This window comes from Trichosurus vulpecula, chromosome 9, assembly GCF_011100635.1.
Source record: "Trichosurus vulpecula isolate mTriVul1 chromosome 9, mTriVul1.pri, whole genome shotgun sequence".
NCBI classification, from domain to species: domain Eukaryota; kingdom Metazoa; phylum Chordata; class Mammalia; order Diprotodontia; family Phalangeridae; genus Trichosurus; species Trichosurus vulpecula.
In genome coordinates this window covers 180,376,302-180,395,953 of record NC_050581.1, presented here as the reverse complement: position 1 = coordinate 180,395,953, position 19,652 = coordinate 180,376,302, and the positions used below count along the sequence as shown (strand labels likewise).

Below are 19,652 nucleotides of genomic sequence, written 5' to 3'. Positions count from 1 at the left end.
GGACTACCTGAGTCACCTTTGCTCAGGAGAAAGCTCTTAGTTTGTTTCCCCATACTAGCATTGGGCTTCAAGCCCAAACTTTCCCTTTTATACATTTCACTTTCTACCTGCTGCCAAAGACTCCCCAGGTTACATATGCAACATTGATTTGGAGTATAAGGCAAACCAGGAAGCATCATCTGAGGAAACATCTGATGCTAACTGTCACAGTGATATCTCTGAAGGTACAAAATATTCTTCAGGAGGCAAGATCAAATGTGAACTCCAGAGGGTTTTAGCACATGCTTGCTGCTGTATATGAGCATGTAAACCTGTCTTAGCTCCAGCCTATCATTTCCTCACCAAGCATTTTTCTAAGGTAAAAATTCTTAACCTCCGTTGTAGCAAGGACACCTGTGACGTCTGATGAAGCCCATGGAACCCTTCTCAGAACAATGTTTTTAAGTGAATTAAAAAATAGTATTACAACAGAAACCAATTATATTGAAATAATGTCACCAAAATACAGTGCATTCCAAAAGTCTTAGTGTAGTCTTAAGCTATTAAAATTGGGGATACCTTGTATTTAAAAAAAAGTCAACAGACCATGGGTTAAGAATGTTGACTTTAGGAGATTAGGAGGTAGTGGTTCACTTTTGGTCTCATTTTCTCATGCATAAAGAAATCAATTTGAGTAACTGATCTAAAGGCCAGGGGCTGAAACATGTGAGAATGTTGAGTCTTAGCTCTTTCTGACTTTGGAGTTCAATTTTAAATCAGTTACAGAAGACAATAGCTTGAATCCCCAGTGAGCCATTTTCAGTCTGTATAGCCAAAGATTTCACTGGAAAAGCTTCAACCCTCAACACAAGTAGATTCTCCATCTAACAATCGCAAAACACATTCCATACCCCAGGCCTTTTGGCAGACTTTTCTAGAACTAAGGATTGAATGGAGACAGAAAAATAAGGAAGGAAAAGCTTAGAAAGGGAGTTTTCCTCTGTCTTTCCTTAGAGACTGTCTCCAAACTGAGTTTAATACCTCCCTCAGACACTCACTAGCCCTGTGACCCTAGGCAAGTTGCTTGACTTCTCTAAACCTGTTTGCTCATTTATAAAAATGAAAGGGTTGGACATGATGCCTAAGGTCCTTCCAAGCTATAAATTTATGATCTTTCCTTTCCTCTGCTGCCCTTTTCTATTATTCACCTCTTAGTAACATCTAGGTAAATCTAGATATTGAAGCTGTAGTTTGATTGAAAATATAGGAAAGGTCTATCTGATATTAGGACTTCTGTCACATCAAGTCTACAAGCCTTTATTAAGTGCCAACTGTTTGTCAGGCTCTTTGCTAAGTATTAAGATGTATAGTGGGTAAGGGGAATAACTGACAAATGGAAGGCACTAGGATTAAAAGCCAGGTGTCAGGAAGTATGTCTCGTAGAAGAGAGGATTTTAGCTTAGACTTAAAGGAAAATAAGACAGTTAAGAGGTAGAGATGAGGAGGGAGAGTACTCCAGGCATGGGGGATAAACAGTGAAAATATCTACAGTCAGGAAATGTTCTGTCTTATTGAAGAACAGTCAGGAGGCCAGAGTATGTCACTGGGCCCCATGGTACAGAGATGAGGGAAGAGAAGTATACAAAGACTAGAAAGAGAGGCAGGGGCCAGATTATGAAAGCCTTTAAAAGTCAAGCAGAGGGCTTGATCCTAGAGGCAACAGGGAGCCACAGGAGTTGATTGAATAGAGAGGTAACATGATCAGATTTGCCCTTTAAGAAGATCAATCTGACGAGTGAGGACAGGATGGAAAAGAATGGGGAGGAACTTGAGAAGGGGAAATGAACAAGTTATAGCAAGAGACCAGGTATGAGGTGATGAGGGCCCATTGGAGGGTAGGAGCAGCATCAAAGGAGAGATGTGAGAGGTGATACAGAGGCAGAATCAATGAGCCTTGAGGTCTATGGGCCACCCAGTTTGAGATGGCCAATAAGCAGTTGGAGGTGCTAAATCACAGATCAGAGGAGAGGGTAGGGCTTGACAAATAGAGCTGAGAATCATCTGCAGAGACAACTGAATCAATGGGAGTTGATAAGATCATTCAGTGAAATAATATAGAGGGAGAAAAGAGGAAGGCCCAGGATTTCCTCAGGAAACCCAATGTTATCTGGTGTGAATTGGATCAAGATCTAGAGAAGGAGACTGAGAAAGACCATTCCTAGACTGAGGAGGAGAATCGGGGGAGAGTAGAGCCACAGAAATGAAGAAGGAATAGATTAAGGAGAAGGTGATTGATAGGCTCAAAGGCTGTAGAGAGGTCAAGATGGATGAGAACTGAAAAGAGGCCATTAGATTTAGCAATTAAGAGATCATGGGTAACTTTGGAGAGAGGTTTCTATTGAATAATTAAGTTTGAAGGCTAACTCAAGAGTTAAGAAGAGAGTGAGAGGAAAGGAAGTGGAGGGACCTATTATAGCCAGCCTTCTCTATGAGTTTAGTCACAAAAGGCAAGAGAGAGATGTGATGACAGCTAGTGGTGGTTTGTTTGAGGATGGGGGAGATATGGGAAGGCAACAAGGATGCTAGACATCCTCCAAGGAGATACAAATAAGGAAGTCATTTAAAAAGCACATGCACATAGAAGTTATAGCCATATTAGTTTGAGACACATTGGCAACAGAATTAGTCAGGATGAGAATTTTAAGCTCAGAGACCAAGGTAACAAAGGACTGAGGGAAAACAGGAAAGATGAAATATTAGAAAGAGGCCAGCCAGCCAAGTGGATAAAAGTTGGTGGTGGGAAATTATTTTACTAGGTCTGTCATCTCTTTGGGGTCTTGGGACTATCAAACAGGGAGTGGTGTCTGTGCTATCCTCATGTAGTAACAAACATGACTGGTAAATACTAATGCATTTCTGTTCTCTTTCTAAAACAACCCTTGAAATCCATTTGTTCTGGGAGAATGATTTACGAATTTTTCGGAGATTTAGACCCCAGGCAGAGGCCCTATTCTAGTTATATGTCCACGTGTGTTTACCTGTCAATTTCCAGGCTGATAATAAATAAGAGAGGACACACACAGAGATACACACAAATATATATGCACATACACACGTTCACGTGTGCACACACACATACACACACAGGAATTGTGGAGGATAGTCAATTCAGCTCCTCCCACCTATCAATCAGTGCTGCCCTTCATCAACAGCTATGAAATGAAGGAGAAGTATAGATTTTATTGAATAGGAAATGAGATAAAAAAGGGCTGTCATTATCTTAGAAAAAGCCTGGTTATCAGTGATCTTGTAGGAATGATGGTAAAGGGGAGAAGAGATGATGGACTGGAGATGGGCAGATGTCCTAACTTTCCACAGGGGGAAAAAGAGGTCAATTCCTGGTAAAAGTCTAGGATGGATTATGAAAGGGATAGGCCTGGGAGCACTTAAAGAGGGAGGAGGTAATCATTAAAAGCTGCTATGACTTCATTAAGAACAAGTCACTCCAGACTGACCTCATTTTCTTTTTGACAGGTTATTAGAGGAAGAGTTCGGAGGATGTTATGTAACACTAGAACTGGATTTCAGCAGGGCACTTCATAAAGTCTCTCCCAATATCATCTTGGACAATAAGGAAAGATACGGATTCAGTGATAGCACTCTTAAGTGGGTCTGGAATTGGCTTACTGACTGGCCCTGATGAGTATTGATTAATTGCTATATGTCAAATGAGAGCGAGGTTTCTGGAGAAGTACTCCATCTTTACCCCTGTTCTGTTCAACATTTTTAGTAATGACTTGAATAAATGCATAGATGGCATAGATATCAGATTTTCTAATGACACAGAATTGAAAGTAATAGCTCACATGCTGGATGTCATGGGGGGATCCAAAATCAGATATCCATACTCTGGAATGGGGGGCTGAAACTAACAAGATGAAATTTAATGGGGATAAGTATGAAGTCTTGTTCTTGCGTAAAAAAAAATCATCTGCAAAAGTTTAGAATGGGTGTGGGGGAGGTAATATAGTTAGAAAGCAACTCGTGAAAAGGAGCTAGGATTTCTTTAATACCTGTTATGAGTGGGATGAGACAAGGAGAAAATAGGGTGCAAAGTGAAGTCATCTGTGTAGCATGCTATAAGGTCCAGAGGCCATCTCAGTACAGTAGAGTTGGTTAAGCCATGTGCTTAGACCATGGCACCCCATACCTAACCAAGAAGTGATCCTTGAATCTTTATTTGGAATGATGGGTGTTATATTTTTTTCTCTCCTGCATTCTATCTTGTAATGACAATTGATTTACATATCCTCCTTTGAATAAGTATATACTTACTATAATTAGCTTCTATTCTCCTTTATATGTGTGGGGTAAAAACAACAACACACTTTGATTTTGTACAGCCTAGTGATTGTGTCTACCTGTATGCTCAGAGAAAATTGGGAGGGGGGAAGTCTGCCTCTTCTGCCTGTCCTAGGGATTGTTTCATATGATGAATACAGGCCTATTTTGCAATTACCAAGAAGTCATATGACTCTGGATGGGGAGGTCCTAGAAGACTGACTGAATCTCCATCACAAGTGACATGGACTAGCTAATGCTGTCTTTGGGGTCACTTCTTTATCCTGGTGATTCTGGAAAGGGTGGGGGCTTCCTCATTCCTGACCTTTAGCTACAAAAGGTAGAGGACTTCCCTTTCTCCCATTGGACAAGCCTGCTTTGTACCCTAGAGTCAAGCAGCCTGGAATTCAGGGCATAGCCACATAATTGATGGCACTTTGAATACTCTCCCCTCTCTACTAACTCTGTTAAATGTTTTAACCTGTGCCAATGTGCCAATTTCCTTGAAGCTTGAGAGAGCCTGGTTGCATGGAGCAGAATGAGTTATGAATATAGTTTCACTTTACTTTGCACTGGTCAGAACACATCAGGAATCCTGGGGACATTTGGGGGAACCACTTTTATAAGCAACATTGAGAATTGGTGCACTTCCAGAGAAGGTTGACCAAGAAAATGAGAGGACCAGAAACAAGGCCATTGACTACACTGATTAAAAAGAAAAAACCAAGAAACTTTAGCCATGAGATTACTTGGCATCAGTATAAGAGCTGTGGGCATGGCAGAGATAATAACTCTTATGGATAGGTGGAACTTTAAAGATTACAAAGACCTGGGTGGAGCCAAGATGGCAGCTGGAAAGCAGGGACTTGAGTGACCTCCCCCCCAGGTCCCTCCAAAAACCTATAAAAATGGCTCTGAACAAATTCTAGAGCTGCAGAACCCACAGAATAGCAGAGGGAAGCAGGTCTCCAGCCCAGGACAGCCTGGATGGTTGCTGGGTAAGGTCTAACCCATGGAGCTGGGAGTGGAGCCAAGCAGAGCCCAGCGTGTGCCGCACCCAGACCAACCAGGCTGGGAACCAGGTAGAACACGACCTAGCGCCCTGAATCAGGGCACTGTGGCAGTTACCAGACTTCTCAACCCACAAACATCAAAGACAACAGAGAAGGTTAATGGGAAAAGCTGCAGGGACATAGTGAAAGGAGTTTGCAGTTCAGCCACTGCCCTGGGGTCAGTGGGGGTGGTGCAGCTCTGAGGATAGAACTAAAGCTGCAGTTGCTTCTGGCTCCAGGCCCACCTGGTGGGAGGAATTAATTGGCGGATCAGAGTGGGAGTGCAAGAGCCTGCTTAAGATCTGAGTCCAGTCCCAGGTGGCTGTTCTTGGGGGAGGAAGAGCACTGGTGAGGCAGAGCTTGCTGTGTAGAAATAGCTCTGAAAACAGCAGTGAAACCCCTCAAGCTTGGGACAAAGTACTCTATACTCTACAAGCAGTCATACCCTGAGGAAAAACTGAAGGGTCAAGTAGTTGGCTGGGAACATGGCCAGGCAGCAAAAATGGACTCAGATTCAGACTCAGACTTTGGAATCTTTCTTTGGTGACAAAGAAGACCAAAATATACAGCCAGAAGAAGTCAATAAAGTCAAAGAGCCTACATCAAAAGGCTCCAAGAAAAACATGAACTAGTCTCAGGCCATGGAAGAGCTCAAAAAGGATTTGGAAAAGCAAGTTAGAGAAGTAGAGGAAAAATTGGGAAGAGAAATGAGAGTGATATGAGAAAACCATGAAAAACAAGTCAATAACTTGCTAAAGGAGACCCCAAAAAATACTGAAGAAAATAACACCTTAAAAAATAGACTAACTCAAGCAGCAAAAGAGCTCCAAAAAGCCAATGAGGAGAAGAATGCCTTAAAAGGCAGAATTAGCCAATTGGAAAAGGAGGTCCAAAAGACCAATGAAGAAAATACTACCTTAAAAATTAGATTGGAGCAAGTGGAAGCTAGTGACTTGATGAGGAATCAAGATATTATAAAACAGAAGCAAAGGAATGAAAAAATGGAAGACAATGAGATATATTTCATTGGAAAAACCACTGACCTGGAAAATAGATCCAGGAGAGATAATTTAAAAATTATTGAACTACCTGAAAGCCATGATTAAAAAAGGAACCTAGATATCATCTTTCAAGAAATCAAGGAGAACTGCCCTGATATTCTAGAGCCAGAGGGTAAAATAGAAATTGAAAGAATCCACAGATCGCCTCCTCAAAAAGATCCCAAAAAGAAAACTCCTATGAATATTGTTGCCAAATTCCAGAGCTCCCAGATCAAGGAGAAAATACTGCAAGCAGCCAGAAAGAAACAATTTGAGTATTGTGGAAACACAATCAGAATAACACAAGATCTAGCAGCTTCTACATTAAGGGATCGAAGGGCTTGGAATATGATATTCTGGAGGTCAATGGAGCTAGGATTAAAACCTAGAATCACCTACCCAGCAAAAGTGAGTATCATGCTCCTAGGCAAAATATGGACTTCCAATAAAATAGAGGACTTTCAAGCTTTCTCAGTGAAAAGACCAGAAATTTGACTTTCAAGCACAACAATCAAGAGAAGCATAAAAAGGCAATCAAGAAAGAGAATTCATAAGGGACTTACTAAAGTTGAACTGTTTTGTTTACATTCCTACATGGAAAGATGATGTATATAATTCATGACACTGCACTATTAGGGTAGCTGAAGAGAATATATATATATATATATATATATATATATATATATATATATGTATATATATATATATATAGATATAGATATATAGATATAGATATATAGACAGAGGGCACAGGGTGAGTTAAATATGAAGGGGTGATATCTAAAAAAATTAAATCAAATTAAGGGATGAGAGAGGAATATATTGAGAGAGGTAAAAAGGGAGAGATAGAATGGGGTAAATTATCTCACATAAAAGCAGCAAGAAAAAGCAGTTCTGCTGGGAGGGAAGAGGGGGTAGGCGAGGGGGAATGAGTGAATCTTGCTCTCATCAGATTTGACCTGAGGAGGGAATAATATACACACTCAGTTGGGTATCTTACCCCACAGGAAAGAAGGAGCAAGGAGATAAAAAAGGGGGGACAATAGAAGGGAGGGCAGATAGGGGGAGCAGGTAATCAAAAGCAAACACTTTTGAAAAGGGACAGGGTCAAGGGAGAAAATTAGATAAAAGGGGATAGGATAGGAAGGAGCAAAATATAGTTAGTCTTTCACAACACGAGTATTGTGGAAGGGTTTTGCATAATGATACACATGTGGCCTATGTTGAATTGCTTGCCTTCTTAGAGAGGGTGGGAAGGGAGGGAAGAGGGGAGAGAAGTTGGAACTCAAAGTTTTAAAAGAAGATGTTCAAAAAAAAGTTTTTGCATGCAACTAGGAAATAAGATACACAGGTAATGGGGCATAAAAATATATCTTGACCTACAAGAAAGTAAGGGAAAAGGGGATGGGGGGGAGTGGGGTCACAGAAGGGAGGGTTGAATGGGGAACGGGAAAATCAGAATATACACCATCTTGGAGTGGGGGGGAGGGTAGAAATGGGGAGAAAATTTGTAATTCAAACTCTTGTGAAAATTAATGCTGAAAACTAAACATATCCGTTGACTAAAATGGAGGCTATACAAGGAAAAAAAGAAATTCCAAAACAAACAAACAAACAAACAAACAAACAGAAAAAGCTTACAAAGAACTTTTCATACAACTCTGAGATAGTTAATGTAAGAAATCTCTCTCTCTTTTTTTTCACCAAATTCATGAAAGATCAGTGATTTGTTCAGAATAGGAAAATCTTAATGTAGGATCAGAGACTGAGAAATCCTAGAGGATGCTGAGACACAGTGATGTTACTTACCTAGAATTCTACAGCAAGTAAATGTCAGGGTTGAGATTTAAAACCCAACTCTGTCTAGCTCCAAGTCAACCATCCCATCTTGGGTGCCAGGCTTTCTCTATCCCCCTTTATAGGTGAGAATACTCAATGAAATGTCAAGAGGCTTGCCCACATCCCCCAGCTAGATAATGGAATTGCTATATGAACCCAGGCTTCTGGACTCCAAACTATAATTAATGCATGCCACATTTCTCACTATCCTACACTGCAATAAAGCTCTTTTATTAATTATTATGTGCCCAATACTCTACCAAATAAGTAGAGAGAGAAAAAAAGTAAAAATCATCCCTGTTTGTCATGGGAGCTTACATTTTCATGGCGGAGACAATACTAGGTATGTCTGTTAACACGGTGATTAAACTTTTACAAATCATTAAAAAGAACACATTGTTAGCATCACTGAGGAAATAGTGGTATTCCTGATATTGTAATGCCCCAGAAGAGTCTGATGGAGAAGGGGTGGAAATCACTGCACTTCAGTTTTAGTGGCTGAAAATGTTCAGTAATGGCCATCCTTCCCTCTCAAAATAGTTCACAAATTCTAATCACTTCCAGGTTTCAGCCAGAGCAACATGGACCGTATTAGATATGAAGAAGAACAGGCATTTCTACAACAGTAAAGCAAAGAGAGTATCTTAAAGTATGCAAAGCACCCTTTAGATATTAACTCATTTGATTCTCACAACAACCCTATGAAATAAACTTATTGTTAACTCCATTTTATAGATGAAGAAACTAAGGCTTGGAGAGATTAAAGGGATTTGACCATTTGGGGCCTAGTGTTCAAGGTCACATGACTGGCAAAGCAGGATTTGTGCCTAGGTCTTTGTCCTCCAAGTCCAGCCCTTGATTGACTAGCCACTCTGAATCTGAAAAGCATGAATGTTATCTTCTTTGGGACACACACCCATCCTTCCAGATAGGTAATACAAGAATTTGGGTTTGAAAGAGTCAGGTTTTGGCTTTGCCACTCATGGAAACTGGCTTCATTGTGATGGGCTTCAAATGATCTCTTTACAATCTGAGATTCAGCAATAAGTGCTCTAAACAATCCATTGACATTTTCATAAGGATAGAAAGGGGTAAGTTTTCCATATGTCTATTCTAGATAGAAGGTGGTTTCCCAGTCTCCATTCCTGGGGGATCAATCATGACTTGTCACAAGGAGAAGAAATCTTAGCATGAGATGGAAACACAGGATGTCATCCTCCTGAATAAGCTCAAGAGGCTCCCTATGGCCTCTAAGATCAAGTACCAGATCTGTTTAGTGTTCAAAGCTCTTTGTAATCAGGCCCTATCTCTACCTTGCCAGTCTTAATCTCCAACATGTATTCTTCAATCCAGTGACACTGGCCTCCTGGGTGTTTCTTGAAGAAGACACTCCATTTCTTGGTTCCTGGTATTTTCTTTGGCTGTCCTTCATGGTTGGAATGTTCTCCCTCATCATCTTTGCCTCCTAGCTTTCCTGGCTTCCTCCATGTCTCCACTAAAATCCTACCTTCTACAGCAAGCCTTCCCAATCTCTCTTCATTCAAGTGCCTTTTCTCTGTTGATTTTCTAATTTTCCTGTACATATCTTCTTTGTACATATTTGCTTTTCCTCTTCCACATTAGATTATTTGCTCCTTGGGTCCAGGGGCTGTCTTTTGCCTCTTTTTGTGTCCCCAGAGACTTAGCACAATGCATGACACATAGTATGTGTTTAATAAATGTTTATTGACTGACTGATGGATGAGTGTCCTCTGCTTTTCATAGTCCTTACAGAGGAACGTAAGATTAAAGGAAACACTACCATCAACAAACATTTGCTAAAAACTGACTCTCTCAGTTTTGACCTTGATTAACTGTGTGACAACTTAAACTTTCTGAGTCTCAGTTTCCTCATCTGCAGATTGTTTATCCTCACAGGGTTGTTGTGAGCAAAGCCTTGTATAAACATGAGATTCTTGGATAAGAGGCAGTGCTTTCTAATGAGTAGAGGATTGCTCTCAGACTCAGGAAGACCAGAATACAAATCCTACCCATGAGCCCTAAGGTACAAATTTTACCACTGACCCTTGGAATCAGAGTCATTCAAAATCCTCTGGTTGTTTTCAGAACAAGTGTTATCTGGCAGCCTAGTGCCTGTGAAATTGATTATTTGAATCTGTGTTAGACTTTACATTTATCCCTATGAAATCACCTCCTAACATTGAGAGGTATGCCAAGGTTAGTAAAAATTAGCTAGCTTTTTATAGGGTGTGATCAGCTAAGTAAGGAATGAGTTTAGTGTATACTCGTGGCACCCTCTCTCATTCTTTACTCCTGGTTACTCCCTCTGTCCATGTTCCCCTCTCACTACCCCCATATCATGATTTATCAGTGAGTTCTCTTGGCATCACTGTTTCTGCTCGCCCCTTCTCTATTATGCCAGGATGATGATAATGATAATCATAATAATAGCAATCACATAGCACTTTAATATTGTCAAAGCACTTTATACATACCACCTAATTGGATCTTTACAGCAAACCTGTGTTAGGAGCTACTATTATCCCTGTTTTATAGACAAAGAGATTGAGGCTGCAAGGGGTTAAAAGACTTGGCCAGAGTGGCCAAAGCAGGAGTGGGAGTCACATGGGACAGCCCTTTGTCCTAACCTGGAAAGAGAACTGAAAGCCTTTGGGGGAGGGAGAAATGGCTGTACTTTCCCATAGCCTAGATGCAGGCATGTGACCGAAGCCTCAGAGCTTCAGAAATCCAGGGGGTCTAAGGTCTATGCATTCTCTCCACTCCACAAATCCAGTATCCAAGAGATTAAAGGATTAATGAGCTGTCCAGCTTTATCTGCCAGTCTGCAATCAGCCCCACTGGCAGCTGATTAAAAGAAGCACTTGCGTTTCCATGATAAGAGCTGGGGGAGACCTCCCTCCTCAACCTCCAGGGCTCCTGGAATCCAAACTCATCAGAGCTGAAAAAGGAGGGGTTGCTGCTATATGTGCAGAAGGGCTTAACAATCCAGCTTTCTCACATGTGCTCACCTATCATGAGACAGGAGGAAAATACCAGCTTGTCATTAACTGAACCAGGAAAATGAGGTTCATTCAGTCAGGCAGTACTGAAAATGAGATGCTGGATACTTGGGAGGAGACTGGAGAGGCAGCCTCTAATTTTGAACCTTAAAGCTTTGTAAATAAGCTGGTTTATCTTCCTCTTTTGGTAAATCACACCTGTTTTCAGGAGGCAGGCCAGCCTCAATCAGTGCTGGACATCAGAGGGAGAGAGGAGGAATACCAAGGTTTTACCTCTGGCTTTATAGGAGACAATCAGGCTGAAAACCAGTGCCTTCTTTTTCCTGATCCACACCTTTTTTTATTCCTTTGCAAAGCACAAAGTACTGGAAGGGTGGGTATCAGATAGTAAGAATTTGGGGGCTCCTAACTAGACGGAAACCATTCTAGGGTTTTTCTTCTTCCCGCTTTCTGATGCTGTCTTCCTGAGCAGCCCCTACCAGATTTTACTACCTCTATGAATCCCTATGCTTCCTCTGTGTGTTGGATTGTACTGTATGCACCTAGGTAGGGACCCTTTGGAGTAGAAATCTGTTCACAGAATTTTAGAGAACTAAAGGTTAGGATTGAAAAAAACTTCCTTCTTTGGCAAATGTGGCAAATAGTTATCTAGCCTTTGTTTTGAGATCCCCAGTGAGGGAGGTACCTGCTGCTTTCTGAGGCAGCCCATCCTATTTTAGGATGTCTCATAATTGTTAGGGACTGTCCTGGTGTCTAATGAACTTCCCTCCATTGCTCTTGATTCTACCCCCTGGGGCCAAATACAGCAAGTGTAATCCCTCTTATACCCAACAGTCCTTCACATGTTGGAAGACAGCTAACATCTTCCCTCAGCCTTCCCTTCTCCAAGCTAAACATCCTCAGGACCCTTGACAAAATATCATTCTGGTTGGCCTCTTTTGGCTGTAATACACTTGAGCAACATCCTTATTTAAACAGTGTTCCCAGAACCGAACACACACGTAAGATGTTACCTGATTAAGATTCAAAACAGAGGACCCATCACCTAATTTCTGGAATCGATGTCACTTTTAATACAGCCAAAGCTTGCTTTAGCTATTTTGGCTGCCGTATCACACTATGGGCTCATATTGGCCTCGAAGTCCACTAGAACCCCCGAATGTTTTTCAAATGAATGACTGTTTAACCACACCTCCTTAATTTTATATTTATGAAGTCATTATTCAACACTTCCTAGTAGAATCAAAGTGAAACCAGGCCTCCAAAAGAGTGTTCAGCTTATAGTAAGCACTTCATAAGTTCTTGTCAATTAAAGAGCAGACTCCTCAGAATCAAAATTTTTAGAGGAATCTCTACTTTTGATTTCTCCAAAGACTTAGGACATTAAGAGTTCACATTTATATTGTGCTCTAAGGTTGGGAAAACATGTTATATATTGTATGTCATTGGATCAAAGGAGAAAGAAGGATAAAGACAGCAAGAGATAGTGAAAGATGTATGTTGTTTGTGTACACCTGTGCTGACAATGAAATCCCTGTGGTGTTTAGTCAACTAAGCAGCCAAGTTCTTTGACCACAGTAGTGCCATCTACTTATTACCATTCTTTCTTGGAATCAGTCAAATGAGGCTAAGAGATCAAGGCAGTAGCCACCGGCTTGGGCTTGACAATCTATTGAGAAAGGCTTCTAGATCTGGGAGAACTCAATCTACCGTTGGGTGAGGAGGGAAGGAATCTTGCTCTTTGACAGCTGAAAGTATCCTCTGAGGAAGCCAGTCACTGATGCCTCATTTCTTCTGGCTGTCTCCCATACCTGGAACTCTCTCCATCCTCTATTCCACCTACTCAACTGAAGTTTCAACTAAAATTCTACCTTCTGCAGGGAGCCTTATCCAATCTCTCTTAATTCTAGTGCCTTTCTGCTTTTAATTAGCTCTTATTTATCCTTGTACATATCTTGCTTTGTATATAGTTGTTGGTATGCTGTCTCCTCCATTGGAATGTAAGCTCCCTGGGGGCAAGAACCATCTTTTGCTTCTTTTTGCACGTCCGATGCTTAGCACAGTGTAATACCAATTAAGTTGGGACTTTTTTTTACTGTTTTAGAATGATAAATTAATTAAGTGTCTTTAATTGAGCTTTACTAGGTGCAAAGCCCCAGGCCCAAACCCCTATCTACTAGGTGCTAAGCCGATATGGGAGTGAAGCCCTTGGGGTCCTAAGAGGAGTTGCTAAGACCAGAGTCAATGGTAGGATCCTAAGTTCTGGCTGCTCAGATAACTTTTGATGACAGCTAAAGAATGTATAAAAAGAGAGAACAGAGCTATTTGCAAATCTCTCATTCCTGGAGGCACTGGACTCTGGGCAGCCACTCTAAGAGCCTCCTGGCTCACCCAGATGTTGATGCCTTCTTGGTAACTATAAATTGTATTTGGTCTGTTTATAAATGTATGTTTGTAATATGTTTGTATTTGCTCTGAAGTTCAGGGTGCTGGCTTTTTCCTCTGAACCAAGTGAAAGATATATGTATGTCTGAGTAAAATAAGATTGTTAACCCCCTAACGCTACTTTCCTTAGTAAAGCAGATCAAAAGACCCTGTGCTGACAGCATCTTTGTTGTTGGGCTTGTGTTGGTCTCTCACCCCTACAGCAGCTGCTAGCTGAATTGTTGCAACACACAGTGCCTGGTGCATAGTAGGCAGTTAATAAATGTTTAATCAATTGAATGCAACCAAGAAGGAAATTTGAGTAGTGGACAAAAAAAGACAAGAAGAATAGGGATGGAAAGGACATTTTCATTATTTGGGTCCATTGATTAACATCAAAAGAAAAAAAATTCTATCAGGACACTAGCAGAGGTAGGACCTGGAATTGACTAAAGAGCTAGCCTCAAAGTCAAGAAGACCCAAATTTGTGTCTTGCCTCATATACATGGAGGCTCTGTGTCTCTGAAGAAATAATTTAACCTCTCAGTACTCAGGCATCTAGGACTTTTAATAACAGAGAAGGTGACCTGCACTGGTAGAAAGAGTTTACTCACTTGGAAGTTCTCTATACCAATGAAATCACCGGCCTAAGACCTATCTATCCATCTAACATGTAGTTGTTAGTGTTGCTTCCACTGAAATGCTACATGTTAATTACATTGTACATGTTAATTACTGTGTCCATGTTAATCACACTGTAAAACGCAAGCTCCTTGAGGGCAGGAACTGGTTTGTTTTTGTCTCTGTATCCCTGGCCCTAGCACAGTGACCTAATAGTTGCTTGTGGAATGTAATTGAGTGAAACCACTTTTAGAAATTGAAGCCTCAAGACTCACAGAATCCTGAATGTAACTTGGATGCTGAGTAATCAATTCTGGAGCTAGGTAATTAAAATTCGACATGATTTTGCATTTTACACATAGTCCTGGTGGGTGTTACACATATATTGGCATTAAATAGGTAGCAATTTCTCACTGCCTTGTTTCTCACTCCACCAAATAGGAAATGGTTTTGACTTCACCAACTATTACAGCAAAATATGAGCATCACTACAAATATAATGGCAATTTCCACAGGCTCATTAGCACATTGATGACTATTAATTTCTGAATTTAATTAATTGAAAGAAATGACACTTTCATTTAATTTACTTAATTACTCAAATGAGCTTTCTAATTAAGATTTACAATCAGCAAATTTATAAACTCTCCTGAATGAAACCAAACTCTGAGAACTTTTGATGAAGGTTTCTCTGTTCTTCTAGAGTTGTTTTTATTGCTGTCCTACTGCTTCCCCAAATTTGAAAACAGGAGAAATAATCTTATTTGCTGACAGTTTACAGATGGAATCTTTAGTTCAATCCATTGAGGTTGCTCATTTCCATTCCCCAAACCTTCTTGTCACTCTTCATTAAATTCAGCCCCCTAAAGTGAGTCACATACATCAAATAAAGATGTGGCACCTTTTATTCTCAGTTGCAATAAGTTATACTACTTATCAAAACAAAAAAGTTCAGTTTTATATATAAAATTAAATTGACTTCCTAAAAGCAATCCAACTGAAAAATTCATTAAGAGACAAACATGTAAAATGACTTTGCTGAGTAACCAGCAAACAGACAGCAAAAAGTCTACTGTTGTTTGATGCACTATGCTAATTAGGAAACTAATCAATAAAGCTGTCTCTGGATCATTAAAAAGTCTAATTGAACCCTCATTCTGCTCACTCCCAGAAGAAGCTAAGGACCTCAGCAAGCAATGCCCCATATCCCTTAGTAGCATCAGAATCACACAGAAACAATTGCTTCATTTATCTATTCATTTAATAAGTTTCTTATTGAATACCTACTATGTGGTGAGTGTTTCATGAAATACTGTGAAACAAAGACACAATTTGGGAGTGATTCACAGGAATGTTCTAGATGCTAGTTTTCATAGGTATCAGTTAGAATTTGTTATTCATTATTTTTGTCCTTTCTCTTCAGTTTATTAAATGGTATTTTATTTTTTCCAAATTACATGTAAAGAGGGTTTTCAACATTCATTTTAATAAGATTTTGAGTTCCAATTTTTTCCCCTCTTTCCCTACCCTCCCACTTCCCCAAGACATCAAGCAATCTGATATAGGTTATACATGTACAATCATGTTAAACATAGTTTCACATTAGTCATGTAGTGAAAGAAGAATCAGAACAGAAGGAAAAAAACCATGAGAAGGAAAAAAAAACAAAAAAAAAGCCACACTCACACACACAAAAGTGAAAATAGTATGCATTGAGCCAGCTAGGTGGCACAGTAGATAGAGCACTGGCCCTGGAGTCATGAGGACCTGAGTTCAAATCCGGCCTCAGACACCTGACACTTACTAGGTACGTGACCCTGGGAAATTCACTTAACCCTGCTGCCTTTCAAAAAAAAAAAGAAAGAAAAGAAAGAAAGAAAACAATATGCTTCATAGCTCCAACTTTATTTGTGTGAAAAGTGTTTTACAATTATGTTCATATGGTTCCTAGGTTTGTCTTGGCAGGTAGATTCCCAAATATTTTATATTGTCTATAGTTATTTTAAATGGAATTTCTCTTTCTATCTATTATTGCTGAGCTTTGCTGGTAATATACAGAAATGCTGATGGTCTATGTGGATTTATTTTATATCCTGCAACTTTGCTAAAGTTGTTAATTATTTCAAGTAGTTTTTAGTTTTTCTGGGATTCTCTAAGTATACCATCATATCATCTACAAAGAGTGATATGTTTTGTTTCCTCATTGCCTAGTCTAATTCCTTCAATTTATTTTTCTTCTCTTATTGCTAAAGCTAACATTTCTATTACAATATTGAATAATAGTGGTGATTATGGGAATCCTTGTTTCACCCCTGATCTTATTGGGAATGTTTTTAGCTTATCCCCATTGCAGACAATACATGCTGATGGTTGTAGAGAGATACTACTTATTTTTTAAAAAGCTCCCATTTAGTCCTATACTCTCTAGTGCTTTTAATAGGAATGGGTGTTGTATCCTGTCAAAAGCTTTTTCTGCATCTGTTGAGATAATCATATGATTTCTCTTAGTTTTGTTATTGATATGGTCAATTATGCTGAGAGTTTTCCCAATAATGAACCAGCCCTGAATTCCTGGTATAAATCCCACTTGGTCATAGTGTATTATCCTCATGATAGATTGCTATAATCTCTTTGCTAATATTTTATTTCAAATTTTTGCATCAATATTAATTAGGGAAATTGGTCTATAATTTTCTTTTTCTCTTTGGGCTCTTCCTGGTTTAGGTATCAGCACCATATTTGTATCATAAAAGGAATTTGGTAGAACCCCTTCACTAATTTTTTCCAAATAGCTTATATAGTATAAGAATTAATTGTTCTTTAAATGTTTGGTAGAATTCACTTGTAATCCATCTGGCCCTGATTTTTTTTTTCCTTAGGGAGTTCATTGATGGCTTGTTCAATTTCTTTGTCTAAAATGGGGTTATTTAAATATTTTATTTCCTCTTCTGTTAATCTGGGCAATTTGTATTTTTGTAAATATTCATCCATTTAACTTAGATTGTCAGATTTATGGGCATATAGCTGGGCAAAAGAGCTCCTAATTATTGCTTTGATTTCCTTTTCATCACTGGTGAATTCAACCTTTTCATTTTTGATACTGGTAATTTGGTTTTCTTCTTTCTTTTTTTTAAAATCAAATTAACCAAAGGTTTATCTATTTTTTTTTAAATAAAACCAGCTCTTGGTTTTATTTATTAGTTCAATAATTTTCTTACTTTCAATTTTATTAATGTCATCTTTGATTTTCAGGATTTCTAACTTGGTACTTAATTAGGGATTTTTAATTTGTTCTTTTTTTAGCTTTTTAAATTGCACACCCAATTCATTGCTCTGCTCCTTATTTTAATTCCTATAAGCATTTAGAGATATAATATTTCCCCTAAATACTGCTTTGGTTGTATCCCAAAAATTTGATGTGTTGTTACATTATTGTCATTCTATTTTCTGAAATTATTGATTGTTTCTATGGTTTGTTGTTTGACTCCCAATTCTTTAGGATTAGATTATTTAGTTTTTAATTAGTTTTTAATCTATCTTTCCTGGCCCTTTATTGCACATAAATTTTATTATATTACGAACTAAAAAGGATGCATTTAATATTTCTGCCTTTCTGCATTTGATTTTGAGGTTTTTATGCCCTAGTACCTTGGCAATTTTTGTGTAGGTGTCCCTACAACTGAGAAAAAAGGTATATTCCTTTCTATCCCCATTCAATTTTCTCCAGAGGTCTATCATATCTAACTTTTTAAAAATTCTATCCACCTCATTAATTTCTTTCTTGTTTATTTTGTGGTTAGATTTATGTAGTTCTGAGAGGGGGAGGTTGAGGTCCCCCACTAGTACAGTTTTGCTGTCTATTTCTTCCTGTAACTTACAACTTCTACTCTAAGAATCTGGGTGCTATACCATTTGGTTCATATATGTTTAGTATTGATATTACTTCATTGTCTATGCTACCTTTTAGCAAGATGGAGTTTCCTTCTTTGTTTCTTTTAATTAGATCTCTTTTTTTGCTTTTGCTTTGTCTAGGGTCAGGATTGCTATCCCTACTTTTTTTTTTTACTTCAGCTGAAGTATAATATATTCTGTTCCAGCCTTTTACCTTTACTCTCTGTGTGTCTCTCAGCTTCAAATGTGTTTCTTGTAAACAATATATTGTAGAATTCTGGTTTTTAATCCACTCTGTTATTCACTTTTATTTCATGAGAGAGTTCATCCTATTCACATTCACAGTTATGATCACTTACTGTGTATTTCTCTCCATCCTATTACCCCCTTTTATACTTTTCCCTCCCCTTTCACCTTGTTCTTCTTCACAAGTGTTTTGCTTCTGACCACCACCTCCCCCAATCTGCCCTCCCTTCTATCAGGTGCACTTTCTTTTCTTTCCCCTTTCCCTTCTACTTTCCTATAAGGTAAGATAGATTTCTCTCCCTGAGTATGTGTTATTCCCTCTTTGCATCAAATCCAATGAGAATAAAGTTCAAACAATGCTCACTCCTTCCCTTCTTTTCCTCTACTGTAATAGCTCTTTCATGCCTCTTCATGTGATATAGTTTACCTCATTTGGCCTCCTCTTTTCCCAGTATAATCTTTTTTTTACCTCTTAATTTTTTATCATCACCTTAAAGTCAACTTATACCTACACCCTCTGTCTAAGTATGCTCCTTCTAACTGCCCTAATAGAGATACAATTCTTAATAGTTACATATATCATCTTCCCATGTAGGGGTGTAAACAATGTAACCTTATTGAATATCACATTTTTTTCTTTCCAGTTTACATTTTTATGATTCTCTTGATTCTTATATTTAAAGATAAAATTTTCTGTTTAGCTCTGGTCTTTTTATCAGGAAAGGTTGAAAGTTCCTTATTTAATTGAATGTCCATCTTTCCCCCTGAAAGAGTATGATCAATTTTGCTTGGTAGTTGATTTTTGGTTTTAATCTAAGCTCCTTTGTCTTTTGGGATATCATATTCCAAGTCCCCTGATCCTTTAATGTTGAAGCTGCTAAGTCCTATGTAGTCCTGGCTGTAGCTCCTTGATATTTGAATTGTTTATTTCTGGCTGCTTACAGTATTTTCTCCTTGACCTGATGGTTCTGGAATTTGTCTACAATATTCCTTGGAATTTTCATTTTGGGATTTCTTTCAGGAAGTCATCAATGGATCCTTTCAATTACTATTTTACCCTTTGGTTCTAGGAAATCAGGGCAGTTCTCCTTGATAATTTTTTGAAAGATGCTGGCCAAGATATTTTTCAAATCAAGACTTTCAGGTAGTCCAATAATTCTTAAATGATAACTCCTGGATCTATTTTCTAGGTCAGTTGT

The 19,652-nt window shown here is 38.9% G+C and overlaps 1 protein-coding gene across 1 annotated transcript in view; it reads right to left on the bottom strand.

Moving 5' to 3' along the window:
* Positions 1–19,652, bottom strand: part of CADPS (calcium dependent secretion activator) — a 575,524-nt gene that overhangs the window by 446,874 nt on the left and 108,998 nt on the right. The window lies entirely within an intron of this gene.